The following is a 20,701-nucleotide window of genomic DNA, read 5'->3' as shown; positions in this document are numbered from 1 at the left end:
CAAGATAAGGCGGCTCCTCACCCTTCCTTTTCTGGTTCTGATAAAGTGTCTTTAAACAAAACATTATCTCTTTTATCAGAATGATGGCCCAGCTGTATTTTTTCAGCACTTTCTGTTTTTACTTCAAATTTCCAGTTTTTCTTTTTATCTTTACTTAATTAAATTACCTTGGGCTGTCAATCCACTGCCCTTCCTCTTCTGGTACACTGGCGCCACAAGCACAGTGGAAGAGCCAGACATTAGGCCAAGGCCAGATACACTGGGTTTTCCTGATAGGCCCAAACAAGACAGCGGCGTAAGAAAACATAAGAACAGAAGAAATAGGAGCAGGTCTAGGCCATACAGCTCCTGGAGACTGTTCCACCATTCAATCAGATCATGGCTGATCTTCGACTTCAACTCTACTTTCCCACCCGATCCCCATATCCCTTGATTCCCCTGAAGTCCAAAAATCCATCGATCTCAACCTTGAATATACTCAACGACTGAGCATCTACTGCCCCCTGAGGTAGAGAATTCCAAAGATTCACAGCTCTCTGAGTGAAGAAATCTTTCCTCATCTCAGTCCGAAATAACCAACCCCTTATCCTGAGACTATGCCCCCTGGTTCTAGACTCTCCCGCCAGGGGAAACAGCCTCTCAGCATCTACCCTGTCTAGCCCTCTCAGAATCTTATATGTTTCAATAAGATCACCTCTTGTTCTTTTAACTCCAGAGAGTATAGGCCCATTCTACTCAATCTCTCCTCACAGGACAACCCTCTCATCCCAGGAATCATTCCAGTGAGCCTTCATTGCACCGCCTCTAAGGCAAGTGTATCGTTCCTTAGGTAAGGAGACCAAAACTGTACACAATACTCCAGGTGTGGTTTCACCAAAGCCCTGTACAATTGCAGCAAGACTTCCTTACTCTTGTACTCCAACCCCCTTGCAATAAAGGCCAACATACTGTTTGCCTTCCTAATTGCTTGCTGTACCTGCATGTTAACTTTCTGTGTTTTGTATACAAGGACACCCAAATCCCTCTGAACACCAACATTTAATAATTTCGCCTCATTTTAAAAAATCCTGTTTTTTTATTCTTCCTACCAGAGTGAATAACCTCACATTTCCCCACATTATACTCCATCTGCCACCTTCTTGCCCACTCACTTAACCTGTCTATATCCCTTTGCAGACACTTTGGGCTCAATTTTAGCTCCCAAGATCTGGTGGGTTGGGGGCAGGGTGGGACAGACAAAATCGATGTTTTTGGGAGTGGGCAGACATCCCAACTTGAACCCACCCATTTTTGCATTAGACTCAAGCAAATCTGTGTGCACACGCTAAGCTGTCACCAGGAAGTCCCGCCCCCATTGAAATCCGGTGGGCCGATACTTAATGGGGCAATGTACCTCATTGAGATACTTAAGGTACTTTATATTTTATGTATTGGACACTTAAAATGATTTTAACCTTACCTGGGTGGCTTTCCCATCGCTTCCGATTCACGCCTGGTGAAAGCAGGTGCGAATATCCAGATCAGTGAAAAATACACTAAATAATTAAATAAAATGACGTTTTCCAATGTAAAAAAAGTTAATAAACATACCTTAAAATCGACGTAGCCTGGACCCCCCTCCGATCTCTGATGTCTCCTGGACCCCCCTCCGATCTCTGATGTCTCCTGGACCCCCCTCCGATCTCTGATGTCTCCCCCACCCTCCAATCTCCGATGTCTCCACCCCCCAACTCCTAATGGCCAAATAGGTCTCTCTCTCTCTCTCTCTTTCTCCCCCCCCACCTCAGATGTGTAGCTCCTCTCTGCCGACAGGCAGCCAGCCTGAGCGAAACCCAGAAGAGACATTGATTGGCCTCATTAAGGTCACAATCGCACCTACTTCCCTTCCGAGTTTTGCACCAGAAAATCCCCCCCCACCAACTCTCGTCCCGCTGGCACCCTATGGCCCCGATATTACCAGGGAGGCGGGTTGGCAGCGGGTGGGGGCGACTGGGCGCGTGGGTAACCCGGCCAGTAAAATCGGTGCGTTCCCCAAGCGATCGCGAGTAAATTGAAGCCAGTTACCTTGGCTTCTGTGTTTCCCGTTGGAAAACTGTGTAGTGGGCGGACTGTGCACCCCCATCACAGGCTGTCAGCTGGATGAGCTCTACTTAAAGGGGCAGTCCTCCAATGCCGCTCCTGCAGCAAACAACCAAAAGAGCAGCATGGAGCAACCCAGGGGAAAGACTGCTCCCAGGTTTAATGATGCCTCACTCCAGGTGTTACTGGATGGGGTGAGGAGGAGGAGGAGAGAGATGTTCTACCGGGCAGATGGCAGGAAGTGGCCTGCCTCTGCCACCAAGAAGGCCTGGCTCGAGGTGGCAGAGGAGGTCAGCAGCAACAGCAATGTATCCCGCAGCTGGATCCAGTGCAGGAAGCGCTTCAAAGACCTAATTAGGTCAGCCAAAGTGAGTACACTTACTCATTCTCCTACACTCCGTCTTCCATATCACCACCCCCACCCCACAACTCCTTCTGCACTGCCAACACTACTCTATCACATCACTCCTCACACCCACTCAAACCTTATCCTCAACTTACCTGCACTTACTCACCTCTCCATGATGCGGAGATGCCAGTGATGGACTGGGGTGGACAAATGTAAGGAATCTTACAACACCAGGTTATAGTCCAACAAATTTATTTTAAAATCACAAGCTTTCGGAGATTATCCCCTTCGTCAGGTGAATCATTCACCTGACGAAGGGGATAATCTCCGAAAGCTTGTGATTTTAAAATAAATTTGTTGGACTATAACCTGGTGTTGTAAGATTCCTTACATTCACCTCTCCAGTACACATTCCACCATTACCACTCAACCCAATCCTCATACAATGTCATGGCTCTGTCTTATACTCACCCTCTGATGCATCTCTTTCACAGTCAGCCTCACCCAAACCATTGCATTCAGCGGTTGGCCACGTTACCATCCCTCACTCACGCCTCTCTACTTTCTCCCCTTATAGGAGAAGAGAGCCCAGAATGCACGGGAGAGGGCGAAGACCGGAGGGGGGCCGCAACATCAGGTCGTCCTCACGGACGTGGAGCAGGAGACTCTTGAATTGAGCCGAACCCTCAAGTGCCTGTCCGTGGGGGACGCCGAGACTGCCACCCGACAAACGGCTGGTGACAGAACTTTAACATTCAGCACTCAAAATAGCAAACGATGTTAACATGCCTTGCCATCTTCAGCACCTCAACATCTGTCATCATGCTTAATATTGCCTTCTGTTCTCTTACAAGGCCTTCAGCGACTGCTATGACAGCGGAGGGCGATTCCTCAGAGGACCTGCCGGCCTCTGAGGGTGCATCGTCACATCTGAGCGAGCCATCCACCGGCGCAGATATACACACCTCGGTGGCTCCCTGTCGTCACTTAGTTGGGGTCGCACATGGTGAGTCACCGTACACATGTGAGCACAAGCAGACACTGGTGACAGGGGCAGCTGTGGAGAGTCCACGTCGGTGGGAGCACTCTTCTCCAGGCTCTGCTCAGCTGGACACAGATGCTGAACCCTGGGGTTCATCCTTTAAAAGGAGAATGATCGAGGGGCAGCAGTACATTTGCGAGGTGCTGGAACAGGTGCCACGCGCACTCTCCACAATCGCGCAGAGGATGGAGGAGTCCAACTCCCGCCTGAGTGGAATGGTGGCACAGGGACGTGAGGGCATCTCTGAGATAATGTCGCGGGTAAGTGTGGGAATGTCTGCGATGGAGGGAAGGCTAGCCTCCATCGAGCTTCAAGCACGGCTCAACAATGAGGCCATTGAGGCCCTGACAACGGCCATTCGGACTCAGAGTGAGCAACTTTCTGCTGCCTTAAACAGGCAGGCAGATACACCAGCACTGGCTTTACATGGCTTCACACATGTCCTCCAAACTGTCGTCCAGCAGAGTGGTAGGAGTGATGTGGGCCTGGTCCAGGGGAGGGAAGATGGCGAAAGGGGACATGGAAGTGGGGACAGCACTCAAAGCGCTTCCACGTCTCACCCGTTGCCCCCCTCTCAACCAGTACCCGCAATGCTGCCTCCTCTCCAGGTGGTCGAGTCTGCCCATGCACAGGTGCAGGTGGAGCAGTCTTTGAAGGGGCCCTCACGGGCACTGAACCCCAGAGGGCGTAGGCCCAAAGCATCTAATCTGTCAGGGCATGAACAAGAGCAACCTCTGCTGCAGCCACAGGGGAAGCACCACGTAGAAGTAGCCTGAAGCGTAAGGCAAAGGTTTTGTGAGCACAATGGGGATGCACAGGGGTGTTTGACGCTTTGTCATGTTTTTTATTTATATTTGATTTTTTTTTCCACTCACAATAAATCTTATTATTATCACCACTACTGCCACGTCTTACCCATTCTTCACTGGCTTGTGCAATATGTCCCTTTCATGAGGTTCACCATGAACACCAACACTTGATGCCATCCATTGGGTAACTCTACAGTGGGTGTAGGTGTAGTTGCACGACTATTTTGTGCAGGGGGTGGGGGAGGGGGCTGGTGTGGCCGCTCCTCTGTCCAGGTGGTGAGGACTGGACTCTTCACACTGTCTGACGTTCGGAGAACCGTTCACATATCAGTGACTCCCTGGCCTCATGAGCAGCCAGGTGAGCCGCTGTTCTGCCCATGGGTTGCTCCTCCTCCTCGGCCTCCTCATCCTCATCCATATGGGTGGCAGATGTGGATGGGGCCTTCTCCAGCGGCACCCCTCTCTGTTGTGCAATGTTGTGCAGGGCACAACAGAATACTATAATGCGTCCCACTCTGTCTGGCGTGTATTGAAGCACTACCCCAGAATGATCAAGGCACCTGAAGCGCATCTTGAGCAGCCCTATAGCCTGCTCAATTGTAGACCTGATAGCGATGTGGCTGTCGTTATATTGATGCTGTTGCTTGGTGGTGGGGTTCCTCAGAGGTGTCATGAGCCACGTGTGCAGGGGATATCCCTTGTCCCCGAGGAGCTAGCCCGTGCGGGTGTTGGGTGCGTGGAAGAGGGGCAGGATGTTGGATTCCCGGAGGATGAAGGAATCGTGGCAGCTGCCAGGGTATCTGGCGCAAACGTGAAGGAATCTCTTGTGGTGGTCACAGATGAGCTGAGTGTTGATGGAGTGATAGCCCTTCCTGTTGATGAACAGCCCTGGCTCTTGTGGAGGTGCTCGTATTGCTATATGGGTGCAATCGATTACACCCTGCACCCGTGGGAAGCCAGCCAAAGCGTGGAATCCCACTGCCCTCTCTGTCTGGCTGAGGTCATCCATGGGGAAGTTGATATAGTGCGAGGCCCTGCGAAACAAGCCGTCAGTGACCTGCCTTATGCACTTGTATGCAGACGACTGAGAGACCCCGGCGATGTCCCCGGTGGCACCCTGGAAAGATCCGGAGGCGAAGAAGTTGAGGGCAGTGGTGACTTTGACAGCGACAGGTAAGAAGATGCTGCTCGGGCCAGCCGGGAGGAGCTCGGCATGAAGGAGGCTGCAGATGTCCACAACTACCAGGCGACTGAGTCTGAGCCTCCATATGCACTGCTCCTCAGAGAGGTCCAGGAAGCTGAGCTTCGGTCTGTAGACCCTCTGACGAGGGTAGTGCCTCCTGTGATGCCGCTCTCTCTGTTGTTGCCCTCCGTGCTGATATGCAGGTGCGTGTGGCGCAGCACTGTGTTGTGAAGCTCCACGTGGCGGAGGTGGACAGCATGCCTGGCGAGGCTGGTGATGTTGCTCTTCCTCGGATGAAGTGATGAATGCAGCCATGGCGCCTCCCATCCTGACGGTGTGAGTTTGAGGGGGTCCGCAAAGTAGGTAAATGTGTTTGCACAGCAGAGTTTAGGGTATAAATTAATAATTTTGAGTGGAAAGACAAACGTGTTGCAGCCAAAACTTTGTCTGAAGTGACAGAGTGCCCTGCTGCAATAAATGAGGTTTTCCCCCCACCTGTCAAATAATCCTTTAAATCCCCCACTGGTTGCTGGCTGAAACTTGTCTGCTTCAACAGGGAGTGTTTTCCACAGCACGGGAAACACGCTGAGGATACTTGAAAATTGCACCCCTGCCAAAATCTCCTGTCAATGAGGTCTGTCAAGGACCTCAACTATCTAAATAAGTATGTGAACTGTCATCCCACTGGCTTTAATTGCTGGTGGGAGTCCCGCATGAGGGAGCTGCACGTGCACCCGAACGCGTCATTGGGGAACCCGGAAGTGGGCGGGTTAGAGCCGGGCTCTGTACCCGCACCGGGATTCCCCCATTTTACGAACCCCCCCGCCCCCAACGCGCCCACTCAGCCATCCGAAAATCGGCCCCTATATGTCCTCTTCACAGCCTACTTTCCCACCTAGCTTTGTATATCGTCAGCAAACTTGGATATATTACATTCAGTCCCTTTATCTAAGCCATTAATATAGATTTTAAATAGCTGAGGCCCAAGCACTGATCCTTGCGGCCCCAGGCTGAAAATGACCCGTTTATTCCTATTCTTTGTTTTCTGTCCATTAACCAATCCTCTATCCATGCTAATACATTACTCCCAACCCATGAGCCCTTATCTTGTGTAACAACCTTTTGTGTGGCATCTTATCGAATGCCTTTTGAAAATCAAAATGTACTGCATCCACTGGTTCCCCTTTATCTCCCCAGTTAGCTACGTCCTCAAAAAGCTCTATAATAGATTTGTCAAACACAATTTCCCTTTCATAAAACCATGTTGACTGCTTAATCATATTATGATTTTCTAAGTGCTTAATAATGGATTCCAACATTTTCCCGACTACTGATGTCAGGCTAAGGGGCCTGTAGTTCCCTGTTTTCTCTCTCCCTCCTTTCCTGATTAACAGGGTTACATTTGCTACCTTCCAATCCATTGGGACCATTCTAGAATCTAGGTAATTTTGAAAGGTCACAACCAATTCATCCACTATCTCTGCAGCCACCTCTTTTAGAACCCTAGGATGTAGGCCAACCCGTCCAGGGGATTTGTTGGCTTTTAGTCCCATTAATTTCTCCATTACTTTTTCTTTACTAATATTAATTACTTTAAGTTCCTCACTCTCATTAGACCCTTGGTTCCCCACTATTTCTGGTATTTTTTTGTGTCTTCTACTGTGAAGACAGATACAAAATATTTGTTTAACGTCTCTGCTGTTTTCTTATTCCCCATTAAAATTTCTCCTGTCTCTGCCTCTAAGGGACCCACATTTACTTTCGCTATCCTCTTCCTTTTTACATACTTGTAGAAGTTCTTACAATCTGTTTTTATATTTCTTGTAGTTTACTCTCATATCCTATTTTCTCCCTCTTTATCAATTTTTGGTCATCATTTGCTGGTTTCTAAAACTCTCCCAATCCTCAGGCTTACTACTCTTCTTGGCAACATTATAAGCCTCTTCTTTTAATCTAATACTATCCTTAACCTCTTTAGTTAGCCACGGATAGATCATTTTTTCCTTGGAGTTTTTATTCCTCAATGTACATTCATTGAGAATTATGAAATATTTCTTTAAATGTTTGCTATTGCTTATCTACCATCATATCTTTTAATCTAATTTCCCAATCAACCTTAGCCAACTCGCCCCTCATACCTATGTAATTAGTTTTGTTTAAGTTTAAGGCTCTAGTTTCGGACTTAAGTTTGTCACTCGGGAACTTAATGTGAAATTCTATCATATTGTGATCACTCTTCCCAAGAGGATCCCTTACTATGAGATTACTAATTAACCCTTTCTCATTACACAAGACAAGATCTAAAATAGCCTGTTCCCTGGTTGGTTCCGCAACATATTGTTCTCGGAAACTGTCTTGAATGCATTCCATGAACTGGTCTTCCAAACTACTTTTTCCAATTTGATTTGCCCTGTCCATATGAAGATTAAAGTCCCCCACAGTTATTGCGATATGTTTGTTACCAGCTCCTATTATTTCTTGATTAATACTCTGTCCAACATTGTAACTACTGTTAGGGGCCTATAAACTACTCCCAACAATGTTTTTTGCCCCTTGTTATTTCTTATCTTGCCCAAGGTGTGCATTGAAACCTGCCATCATTATTAACATTAGGTGATTGCCTCCCTTATCTTGCATATTTTGGTGAAGTCAGTGCCAGAGGTCACCAGCAGGCAGATCACCACACAAAACCCCCCCCCCAGATTATATGGTCATTTATCGCATTGCTGTTTGTGGGACCTTGCTGCGTGAAAATTGCTGCAGTTCTCTACATTACAACAGTGACTACACTTGAAAACCTAATTTATTTGGTGTGAAGTGCTCTGGGACATCCTGAGGTCATGAAAGCGCTATATTATTACAATTTTTTCTTTCTTTTCTTCAGGTAATTGTGTCACACAACCCTTTGTTACAGAAGCAAAGTATTTTGCTGTATTTTATCTTTCCATATGCCTTTTCAGTTAGTCCAAGGAACTGGAAAATTAAAAATCAGCCATGTCAGCTAACTGCATTTTTAAGTAGAAGGTAATTCATTTCTGAGTCATAAGAGAAGAATACACAAACAATTGTGTGAGATCTGCATCTAATCAAGTCAAAGTTTATTTGAATAGGATCATTATTTTTTAAGGTATACATAGAAATACATAGAACATGGAAACAGGCTATTTGGCCCAGCCAGTCCGTGCCAGCATTTGCCCTCCATGTCAGCAAGTAGTCTTAATCACATTTACCTACCTTGTTTCCCTTTCCCTTCATTGACCTATCGAATCTTGAATATTGACATTGTTTCTGTCGCAACCACTAACCCTGGAAGGAAATTCCACAACTTCACAATTCTCTGTGTAAAGAAGTTTCTATTGCTCTCTGTTCTAAATCTCTTACATTTAATCTTGTATCTATGGCCCCTCATTCTGGACCCCTCAACTATTGGGAACAGTTTACTTCTATCTACCATGTCCTATCCTTTCATAATTTTAAACATTTCTATAATATCACCCCATAATCTGCGCTGTTCTAATGAAAAAAGACCCAATTTTTCAAGTCTTTCTTTGTATTTGTATTTCCTCATACCAGGCAGCATCCTAGTGAATCTGTGCTGTATTCTCTCTAAAGCCTCAATATCCTTCCTGGTGTGGAGCCCGATATGGCACACAGTGCTCTAACTGAGGTCTCATTAAGATTTTATATGGGCTCATTTTTACTACTTGGCTTAGTATATTCTATATTCTATACCTCGAGATAAAACCTAGAACTCCATAAGATATTTTTATGGCCATATCAACCTGAGGTGCTGTCTTTAATATCTAGTGAACCTGCACCCCAAATCCCTCTGCTCTTCCACAGCACTGAGACAACTTCCATTCAGAGAATAATTACCGCTGTTTTTTTTCCAAAGTGTACCACCTCACACTTACTGACATTGAATTCCATCTGCCACTTTTTAGTGCATTCTCCCATCTTATCAATTTCCCTTTGCAGATTCCTTTGGCCTTCTAAAGTATTATCTATACCTCCTATTTTGGTGTCATCACTCCCTCTAAATTTCTCAGAAGTAATTTGAAGGGGGACACTTTTGATTAAAGGATACCTTTGTAATCTTCCATTTTGCCAGCTTGGATGTCAAAGTAAAAAAAGAGGCCTGTAACCAGGCTGTTGCTTTACATTCTTCATATTTAGCCATGTTGCTATGATTTACATCACAGGCTCCACAAGGAATAATTTCTCATTTTTTCATCAGACTCATGTCTGAAAGTCACTAAAGAGAACTGCTATTGTTTTGAAACAAATAGTGTAAAGTTAAGCAAAAAGCAAATAACAGCAGATGCTGGAAATCTGAAATAAAAACAGAAAATGCTACCAATACTTAGCAGGTCAGTCAGCATCTGTGGAGAGAACAGATAATTTTTCATTTCAACATTTGTAGCCCCTTCATCAATCAGAACTGGAAGAAATTACAGATGGACACCATTTAAAAAAAAACAGAACAAGGGGAGGGGAGAGGGAAAGTGTGCGTGCACACACATGTACGCAAGAGAAGAAAAAGAATGACCCGTAAATGGTTAAATAGCAAACAGGAGATGGTTAAATGGCTGAAGTGATATTAACATGAGACAATGAGAAGCATAATGAGAGATATCAAAGAAATAAAAGACATTTACATGACACAAAGAAACTGTAAATAGCTGAGGTGGTGGGGTAAGGCAGGAAAGACTGATAAAGAGGAGCCAGCTCCTTTGGTAAGGAACCTGGGAGATAAAAAAAGCAAGTTGGCACCAAGGGTACAGACTGCACCATGAGCAGAGTGTTTCGATGGAGGGTCGATACTCAAGCTCCACCTGTCCCTCCCCCTCCCCCCTCCAAAATGGCAACACCGCCATACAACACCAAGCATTTCCTGCTGTAGAGGAAGTGGGAGCTATAGTTAAGGTCTGAAGCTGTTAAACATTAAGGCCAGAGGGTTGCAAAATGCCTAATAGAAAGATAAGGCACTGTTCCTCGAGTTTGACTGGAACAATATAGAAGGCCAAAGATGGAAAGTTTAGAGTAGGAGTGGGATGGGGAATTGAAGTAATGAGCGACAGGGAACTCGGGGTTTTGCTTACGGACAGAATGGAGGTGTTTGGGCAAAGCTGTCACCTAATTTGCATTTGGACTCCCTAAGTAGAGGAGACCGCACCATGAGCAGTGAATACAATATGTCAGGTTGGAGTAAGTCCACATACATTGCTGTCTCACCCAGAAGGAATGTTTGGGCCTCTAGACAGTACTGTAGAAGGAGGTGAATGACAATTGTTGCATCTCTTGCACTTACACAAGAAGGTGCCAGGAGAAGGGAGCAGGTGATAGAGGTGGTGGAAGAGTAAACCAGGGTGTCACAAAGGGAACAGTCCTTTCAGAAAGCAGAGTGGGGAGGGGAGGGTAAGATGTGTATGTTGGTGGGATCATGTTGGGGGTGGCAGAAATGGTGGAAGATGATCTGTCAAATGCAAAAGTTGGTGGGGTGGAAGGTAAGGACAAGGGAGACCCTGTTTTAGTTATGAGTGGGAGAAGAAGAGACGAGGGCAGAAGCATGGAAATGGGATGGACCCAGTTGAAGGTCCTGTTTACCGCACTGATGGGGAATTCTCGGCTAGGTAAAAGGGAGAGCATTTCACAAACTCTGGTGTGGAAAGGGGCATATTCAGAGCAGATGTGTTGGAGATAGAGGACTTGGGAGAACGGAATGGCGTACTTACAGGAAGCAGAATGGGAAGAGGTATAATTGTAATGGGACTCGGTAGATTTGTTAAAGATGTTAATGGAAAGCCCTTCGCTGGAGATAGAGAGCAAAGTCCAGGAAAGGAAAGGAAGAGTCAGAGATGGACCACATAAAGGTAAAAGGTGGGTGAAATTTGAAGCATAGAAATTCTCTAGATCAGAGCAACAGCAGGAAGCAGCACTGACACAGTCATCAATGGAACAGGAAAAGAAGTCAGGGAGGAGACCTGAGTAGGACTGGAACAAAGGGTGTTCAACAAATATTATAAAAAGACTGGCGTAGCTAGGACCCATACAAGTTGCCATAGCAACACCTTTTATCTGGAGAAAATCATTGGAGTTAAAGAAAAAGTTGCTGAAGGGAAGAACAAGCTCAGCCAGGGTGGAGGAAGGTGGTGGGGACTGGCTGATCTGCTATTCAAGGAAGAAGCAGAGGGCTTGGAGGTACATATTTGAAATAAATGCAACTGTATATCTATAATATAACAAAAGAGTTTGTTATTTTTATGTGTTTGCAGATGAGTCAAACAGCTGCAAAAAATTGCATATGAGACAATTAGAAAAAGTTTTGCCCATAATTAAGAGTGACACAGTATTGTAAATAAACCCATTAGTTCTTCTCGTCTGTACAATCTGGACTCTGTTTATCAGCTGCTACTCAGAAGTGAGTTAGGCAGTGGAGTATAAGGCTACGTTAAATCCAGCGAACAGATTACTGCAAGAGAATACCCTAAATCTTAAGTATGCACTTCTGCTAAGGACAGGTGTACAGAAAAGACAATAGTTTCACATCATGGGGCTTCCTATGGGAACAGGTGTTAATCTGCCGAGAAAGAAAACAGTTCAATAAAACCCAAAACTGTAACAGGGACATACAACAAGGAACAGGAGGTGGGGGGGAATCAAGGGTCTAGTAAGAAGGAAGAATTAAAGGAAATTAGTATTAGTGAAAAAATAGTACTGGAAAAATTAATGGGACTGAAAGCCGATAAATCCCCGGGGCCTGATAATCTGCATCCCAGAGTACTAAAAGAGGTATCTATGGAAATAGTGAATGTATTGGTTGTCATCTTCCAAAATTCTATAGATTATGGAACAGTTCCTGCAGATTGGAGGGTGGCAAATGTAACCCCACTATTTAAAAAAGGACGGAGAGAGAAAACAGAGAACTACAGACCGGCTTAGCCTAACATAAGTAGTAGGGAAATACTAGAGTCTATTATAAAGGATGTGATAACAGGACACTTAGAAAATATCAACGGGATTAGATAAAGTCAACATGGATTTATGAAAGGGAAATCATGTTTGACGAACCTACTGGAGTTTTTTGAGGATGTAACTGGTAGAATAGATAAGGGGGAACCAGTGGATGTGGTGTATTTGGATTTTCAGAAGGTCTTTGATAAAGTCCCACATAAGAGGTTAGTGTGCAAAATTAAAGCACATGGGATTGGGGGTAATATACTGGCATGGGTTGAAAATTAGTTAACAGACAGGAAGCAGAGAGTAGGAATAAATGGTCTTTTTCGGGGTGGCAGGCAGTGACTAGTGGGGTATCGCAGGGGTCAGTGCTTGGGCCCCAGCTATTCACAATATATATCAATGATTGGATGAGGGAACCAAATGTAATATTTCCAAGTTTGCTGATGACACAAAACTAGGTGGGATTGTGAGTTGTGAGGAGGATGCAAAGAGGCTTCAAGGCGATTTAGACAAGTTGAGTGAATGGGCAAATATATGGCAGATGCAGTATAATGTGGATAAATGTGAAGTTATCCACTTTGGAAGGAAAAACAGAAAGGCAGAGTATTATTTAAATGGTGTTGGATTAGGAAATGTTAATGTACAGAGGGACATGGGTGTCCTTGTACACCAGTCACTGAAAGCAAACATGCAGGTGCAGCAAGCAGTTAGGAAGGCAAATGGTATGTTGGCCTTCATTGCAAGAGTATATGAGTACAGGAACAAGAATGTCTTACTGCAGTTATACAGGGCCTTGGTGAGACCACACCTGGAGTATTGTGTGCAGTTTTGGTCTCCTTACCTAAGAAAGTATATACTTGCCATAGAGGGAGTACAGCAAAGGTTCACCAGACTGATTCCTGGGATGGCAGGACAGTCGTATGAGGAGAGGTTGGGTCGACTAGGCCTGTATTGGCTAGAGATTAGAAGAATGAGAGGGGATCTCATTGAAACGCATAAAATTCTGGCAGGACTAGACAGACTGGATGCAGGGAGGATGCTTACCCTGGCTGGGGGTGTCTAGAACGAGGGGTCACAGTCTGAGGATACGGGGTAGGACATTTAAGACTGAGATGAGGAGAAATTTCTTCACTCAGAGGGTGGTGAACCTGTGTAATTCTCTACCACAGGAGGCTGTGGAGGCCAAGTCACTGAATATATTTAAGAAGGAGATAGATAGATTTCTAGACACAGAAGGCATCAAGGGGTATGGGGAGAGAGTGGGAATATGGTGTTGAGCTAGAGGATCAGCTATGATCATATTGAATGGCAGAGCAGGCTCGAAGGGCCAAATGGCTTACTACTGCTCCTATTTTATATGTTTCCATGTTAAAAAATGATACCTTCTTATGACATCTAGATCTCATATCTCATAAGTACCTGGTGTTGGGCCAAGTAACAAATACGTGCCTGCGGAACACATCATTTAGGAGGCCAGGGCAGCAGAAGATGGGGTATTTTTTTTCTTAGACCATCAATGCTAGAACATGGATATTTATACCACAAGCAGTATACCCTAATAATTGAAGTTGCTTATCTTTGATGTCCTATTTGTAGTTTTTGGGCAGACGTAATGGGGCGGCCTTGAAGGAAACAGATAAAACTGGCAGTAGTTATGATATTGCATTGTTTTAATGCCACAGGCGTTACAGTAACATCATGGAAAATAAACCACTTGTGCAACCTCCACCCATGTGGAATAGAAATTTGACGCATGGCCAAAACAAACCTTTGTGAGACAGACCTCATAATTCACTTGCACCTGAAGCCCAACACTACCCAATGGCTTATTTTATCGTGAACCACAAAGACTCCATTGTATATCCTCCAAATAATATATTTAATAACATAACCACTTTACTTGTGAGAAGACTGCTGCAAAAACTAAGTTTCCTACAGTTGGATTTGCCACCCAATGCTATTTAACTTCAATCAACAGTAATCCCCAGCAACCTACATCAGAAACTTCACCATATAATTTTACACTTTTCGTTCTCATCCTAAATTTCCCTGTCAATTAATAACATTAATTCCTTCAAGCTACATTTTGTATTCTTTATATAAACACATAAGATACTTAAATTCCATTCAGTTCTGAAAATTGTATCCCTCTTCATTTGTCACAACATGAAGATTATTTTTTCTCTAAATCCTGCATCTCCCTAGTCCCAAGCAAGTTATTCTCTCGTCCCTGTCAAGCTCCTATTGCTTTTGATTGCTGATGTCCCCTTACCTCTACTGAGTTCACTGTGATACCCCAATGGTCATGTTTGTGACAGACATAATGGAGGATAGCACAGAAATAAGGAGGAGGGAAGTACTTCATCTGTATTACGCTGAATAATTGGTAGCCATGGCATGTATTACAGATACACAAGGCCACTTGATGATTTTGAGTTTGTATGTTCAAGAGTAACTAACCCCAAACCAACTAAGAGACCTCAGTAATGTACTGTTTACCATACATTATTCTATATTTATCTCTCTCTTCATCCAGACCAGCACATACCACACATTGATACAATTTCCAGTTAACCACATACAGACTGAAGTGGAGCCAAGACCATCAATAAGTACAAGAATTTCAACTTTAGAGTTTGAAAAAAACATAAGAATTCACATTATGAATAATAACAAACACCTGGAATGAAGTTAAAGGCAGAAATCCAACCTCAGGGGTTTGGATAATGCTCATAAACTATGAGTGCGTGACACCATCAGAACCTCTTGATTGGATTACAGCCTTGTAACTGCCTTCCAAATATCTATCTCTTCCACTCACGTCTACCTGTTGCACATCCACTGGATGCTGTGTGCTCTCACATACACAGACATTCAGTCTAGCCATGTTTTAATAAGAGGTTCTTACCTAATCATCATAGTTAGAACAGAAAAAAGATACAATGCCTGTACTGTAAAAGAGTTTAAATGTATACACCATATGCACTGCCATATGAAACTGTTTTATCGAATCCAGATGGCATTGCTTATGCAGTTATTATAATCATATTTGTCAAAATATCCGTATGTTTGGAAATTGTTGTAAAAGGGCAGTATCCTTTTTTGTCAACTTGACAGAACTACAATTCAGAACTATCAAATACAATTACACGTAATATTAACAGATTATTGCCTTTTTCATGGTGTTTTAGGAATGAAGCCAAATTGCACTGCATAAGTTAACAGTATTTCTCACAGCTTTGATCTACCTTCCTGCATTTATCAAGTGAAGGTGTTAGGACAATAGTTCAGCACCAACATTTTTGCCATGAGTTAACTGTTTAAGACCTGTTCAGCTGTGTGAGGTTAAGACAATGCTTTGGCTGGATCCTCTGTACCCTCTCTAGTGCAATTACATCCTTCCTGTAATGTGATGACCAGAACTTTTTTTTATTCGTTCATGGGATGTGAGCAAGGCTGGCAAGGCCAAAATTTATTGCCCATCACTAATTGTCCTTGAGAAGGTGGTGGTGAGCCGCCTTCTTGAACCGCTGCAGTCCGTGTGGTGAAGGTTCTCCCACAGTGCTATTAGGTAGGGAGTTCCAGGATTTTGACCCAGTGACGATGAAGGATCGGAGATATATTTCCAAGTTGGGATGGTGTGTGTCTTGGAAGGGAACGTGCAGATGGTGTTGTTCCCATGTACCTGCTGCCCTTGTCCTTCTAGGTGGTAGAGGTCGCGGGTTTGGGAGGTGCTGTTGAAGAAGCCTTGGCAAGTTGCTGCAGTGCATCCTGTAGATGGTACACACTGCAGCCACGGTGTGCCAGTGGTGAAGGGAGTGAACGTTTAGGGTGGTGGATGGGCTGCCAATCAAACGGGCTGCTTTGCCCTGGATGGTGTCGAGCTTCTTGAGTGTCGAGCTGCACCCATCCAGTTAAATGGAGAGTATTCCATCACATTCTTGACTTGTGCCTTGTAGATGGTGGAAAAGCTTTGGGGAGTCAGGAGGTAAGTCACTCGCCACAGAATATCCAGCCTCTGGCCTGCTCTTGTAGCCACAGTATTTATGTGACTGGTCCAGTTAAGTTTCTGGTCAATGGTGACCCCCAGGATGTTGATGGTGGGGGATTCGGCGATGGTAATGCCGTTGAATGACAAGAGGAGGTGGTTAGACTCTCTCTTGTTGGAGATGCTCATTGCCTGGCACTTGTCTGGCGCAAATGTTACTTGCCATTTATCAGCCCAAGCCTGGATGTTGTCCAGGTCTTGCTGCATGCGGGCACGGACTGCTTTATTTTCTGAGGGGTTGCGAATGGAACTGAACACTGTGCAATCATCAGCGAACATCCCCATTTCTGACGTTATGATGGAGGGAAGGTCATTGATGAAGCAGCTGAAGATGGTTGGGCTTAGGACACTGCCCTGAGGAACTCCTGCAGCAATGTCTGAGGCTGAGATGATTGGCCTCTAACAAGCACTACAATCTTCCTTTGTGCTAGGTATGACTCCAGCCACTGGAGAGTTTTCCCCCTGATTCCCATTGACTTCAATTTTACGAGAGCTCCTTGGTGCCACACTCGGTCAAATGCTGCCTTGATGTCAAGGGCAGTCACTCTTACCTCACCTCTGGAATTCAGCTCTTTTGTCAATGTTTGGACCAAGGCTGTAATGAGGTCTGGAGCCGAGTGGTCCTGGCGGAACCCAAACTGAGCATCGGTGAGTAGGTTAAGATGAGTAAGTACCGCTTGATAGCACTGTCTACGACACCTTCCATCACTTTGCTGATGATTGAGAGTAGACTGATGGGGCGGTAATTGGCCGGATTGGATTTGACCTGCTTTTTGTGGACAGGACATACCTGAGCAATTTTCCACATTGTCTGGTGGATACCAGTGTTGTAGCTGTACTGGAACAGTTTGTCTAGAGGCACAGCTAGTTCTGGAGCACAAGTCTTCAGCACTATAACCGGGATGTTGTCGGGGCCCATAGCCTTTGCTGTATCCAGTGCACTCAGCCATTTCTTGATATAGGAACATAGGAACAGGAGTAGGCCATTCAGCCCCTCATGCCTGCTCCGCCATTTGATAAGATCATGGCTGATCTGTGATCTAACTCCATATACCTGCCTTTGGCCCATATCCCTTAATACCTTTCATTGCCAAAAAGCTATCTATCTCAGATTTAAATTTAGCAATTAAGCTAGTATCAATTGCCGTTTGCGGAAGAGAGTTCCAAACTTCTACCACCCTTTGTGTGTAGAAATGTTTTCTAATCTCGCTCCTGAAAGTTCTGGCTCTAATTTTGAGACTGTGCCCCCTACTCCGAGAATCCCCAACCAGCGGAAATAGTTTCTCTCTATCCACCCTATCCGTTCTCCTTAATAACTTATAAATTTATATCACATGGAGTGAATCAAATTGGCTGAAGACTGGCTTTGGTGATGGTGGGGGTATTGGGAGGAGGCCGAGATGGATCATCCACTCGGCACTTCTGACAGAAGATGGTTGCAAATGCTTCAGCCTTGTCTTTTGCACTCAGGTGCTAGACTCTGCCATCATTGAGGATGGAGATGTTCACAGAGCCTTCTCCTCCCATTAGTTGTTTAATTGTCCATCCCCATTCACGACTGCATGTGGAAGGACTGCAGAGCTTTGATCTGATCCGTTGGTTGTGGAATCGATTAGCTCTGTCTATAGCATGTTGCTTCTGCTGTTTAACATGCATGTAGTCCTTCACCAGGTTGGCTCCTCATTTTTAGGTAGGCCTGTTGCTATTCCTGGCATGTTCTTCTACATTCCTCATCGAACCAGTGTTGATCCCCTGGCTTGTTGGTAATAAGAACATAAGAAATAGGAGCAGGAGTAGGCCAATCGGCACCCTCGAGCCTGCTCCGCCATTCAATAAGATCATGGCTGATCTGATCCCAACCACAAATCTAAAGTAGAAGTAGGAGCAGGACCCGGCCACTCAGCCCCTGGGCCCTCTCCGCCACCCACAGGGCATTGACCGATCCGAACTCAGCTTCATGTCCAATTTCCTGCCCGCTCCCCATAACCCCTAATTCCCTTTACTTCTAGGAAACTGTCTATTTCTGTTTTAAATTTATTTAATGATGTAGCTTCCACAGCTTCCTGGGGCAGTAAATTCCACAGACCTACCACCCTCTGAGTGAAGAAGTTTCTCCTCATCTCAGTTTTGAAAGAGCAGCCCCTTATTCTAAGATTATGCCCCCTAGTTCTAGTTTCACCCATCTTTGGGAACATCCTTACCGCATCCACCCGATCAAGCCCCTTCACAATCTTATATGGTTCAATAAGATCGCCTCTCATTCTTCTGAACTCCAATGAGTAGAGTCCCAATCTACTCAACCTCTCCTCATATGTCCACCCCCTCATCCCCGGGATTAACCGAGTGAACCTTCTTTGTACTGCCTCGAGAGCAAGTATGTCTTTTCTTAAGTGTGGACACCAAAACTGTATGCAGTATTCCAGGTGCGGTCTCACCAATACCTTATATAACTGCAGCAATACCTCCCTGTTTTTATATTCTATCCCCCAGCAATAAAAGCCAACATTCCGTTGGCTTTCTTGATCACCTGCTGCACCTGCATACTAACCTTTTGATTTTCTTGCACTAGGACCCCCAGATCCCTTTGTACTGCAGTACTTTCCAGTTTCTCGCCATTAAGATAATAACTTGCTTTCTGATTTTTCCTGCCAAAGTGCATAACCTCACATTTTCCAATATTATATTGCATCTGCCAAATCTCCGCCCACTCACCCAGCCTGTCTATATCCCCTTGCAGGTTTTTTATGTCCTCCTCACTCTCTACTCTCCCTCCCATCTTTGTATCATCTGCAAATTTTGATATGTTGCACTCGGTCCCCTCCTCCAAATCGTTAATATAGATTGTAAAGAGTTGGGGACCCAGCACCGACCCCTGTGGAACACCACTGGTTACTGGTTGCCAGTCCGAGAATGAACCATTTATCCCAACTCTCTGCCTCCTGTTCGATAACCAATCCTCCACCCATGCCAGAATATTACCCCCAATCCAGTGATTTTTTATCTTAAGCAATAATCTTTTATGTGGCACCTTGTCGAATGCCTTCTGGAAGTCTAAATACACTATGTCCACTGGTTCCCCTTTATCCACCCTGAACGTTATATCCTCAAAGAACTCAAGCAAATTTGTCAGACATGACTTCCCCTTCATAAAGCCATGCTGACTTTGTCCTATTAAATTATGCTTATCTAAATGTTCCGTTACTGTCTCCTTAATAATAGACTCCAAAATTTTACCCACCACAGATGTTAGGCTAACTGGCCTATAATTTCCAGCCTTCTGCCTACTACCCTTTTTAAATAACGGTGTTACATTAGCAGTTTTCCAATCTGCCGGGACCTCTCCTGAGTCCAGGGAATTTTGGAAAACTATCACCAAAGCATCCACAATCCCTACTGCCACTTCCCTCAAGACCCTAGGATGTAAGCCATCAGGTCCAGGGGATTTATCCGCTTTGAGTCCCATTATTTTACTGAGTACCATCTCCTGAGTGATTTTAATCGTATTTAGCTCCTTTCCCCGTAGAGCCCCCTGTTTGTCCAGTGTTGGGATATTCTTAGTGTCCTCTACCGTAAAGACTGAAACAAAATATTTGTTCAGCATTTTTGCCATCTCCATGTTTCCCACCATTAATTTCCCGGTCTCATCCTCTAAGGGACCTACGTTTGCCTTAGCCACCCTTTTTCTTTTTATATAACTGTAGAAACTCTTGCTATCTGTTTTTATATTTTTTGCTAATTTATTTTCATAATCTAACTTCCCTTTCTTAATCAATCCTTTCGTAACTTTTTGCAGTCTTTTGAAGACTTCCCAATCTTCTATCCTCCCACTAAGTTTGGCTACCTTGTTTTTAGTCGGATACTATCCTTGATTTCTTTACTTAGCCATGGATGGCTGTCATTTCTTTTACACCCTTTTTTCCTCAGTGGAATATATTTATTTTGAAAGTTGTAAAATAACTCCTTAAATGAACACCACTGCTCATGTACCGTCTTACCCTTTAATCTATTTTCCCAGTCCATTTTAATCAATTCCGCTCTCATACCATCATAGTCTCCTTTATTCAAGCTCAGTACGCTAGTTTGTGAATCAGCCTTCTCACCCTCTAATTGGATATGGAATTCAACCATGTTGTGGTCACTCATTCCAAGGGGATCCTTAACTAGGACATTATTAATTAATCCTGTCTCATTACACAGGACCAGGCCCAAGGTTGCCTGCCCCCTTGTAGGA

The sequence above is a fragment of the Heptranchias perlo genome, chromosome 11 (assembly GCF_035084215.1).
Source record: "Heptranchias perlo isolate sHepPer1 chromosome 11, sHepPer1.hap1, whole genome shotgun sequence".
In the NCBI taxonomy this organism is placed as follows: domain Eukaryota; kingdom Metazoa; phylum Chordata; class Chondrichthyes; order Hexanchiformes; family Hexanchidae; genus Heptranchias; species Heptranchias perlo.
This window is presented reverse-complemented; position numbering follows the sequence as displayed.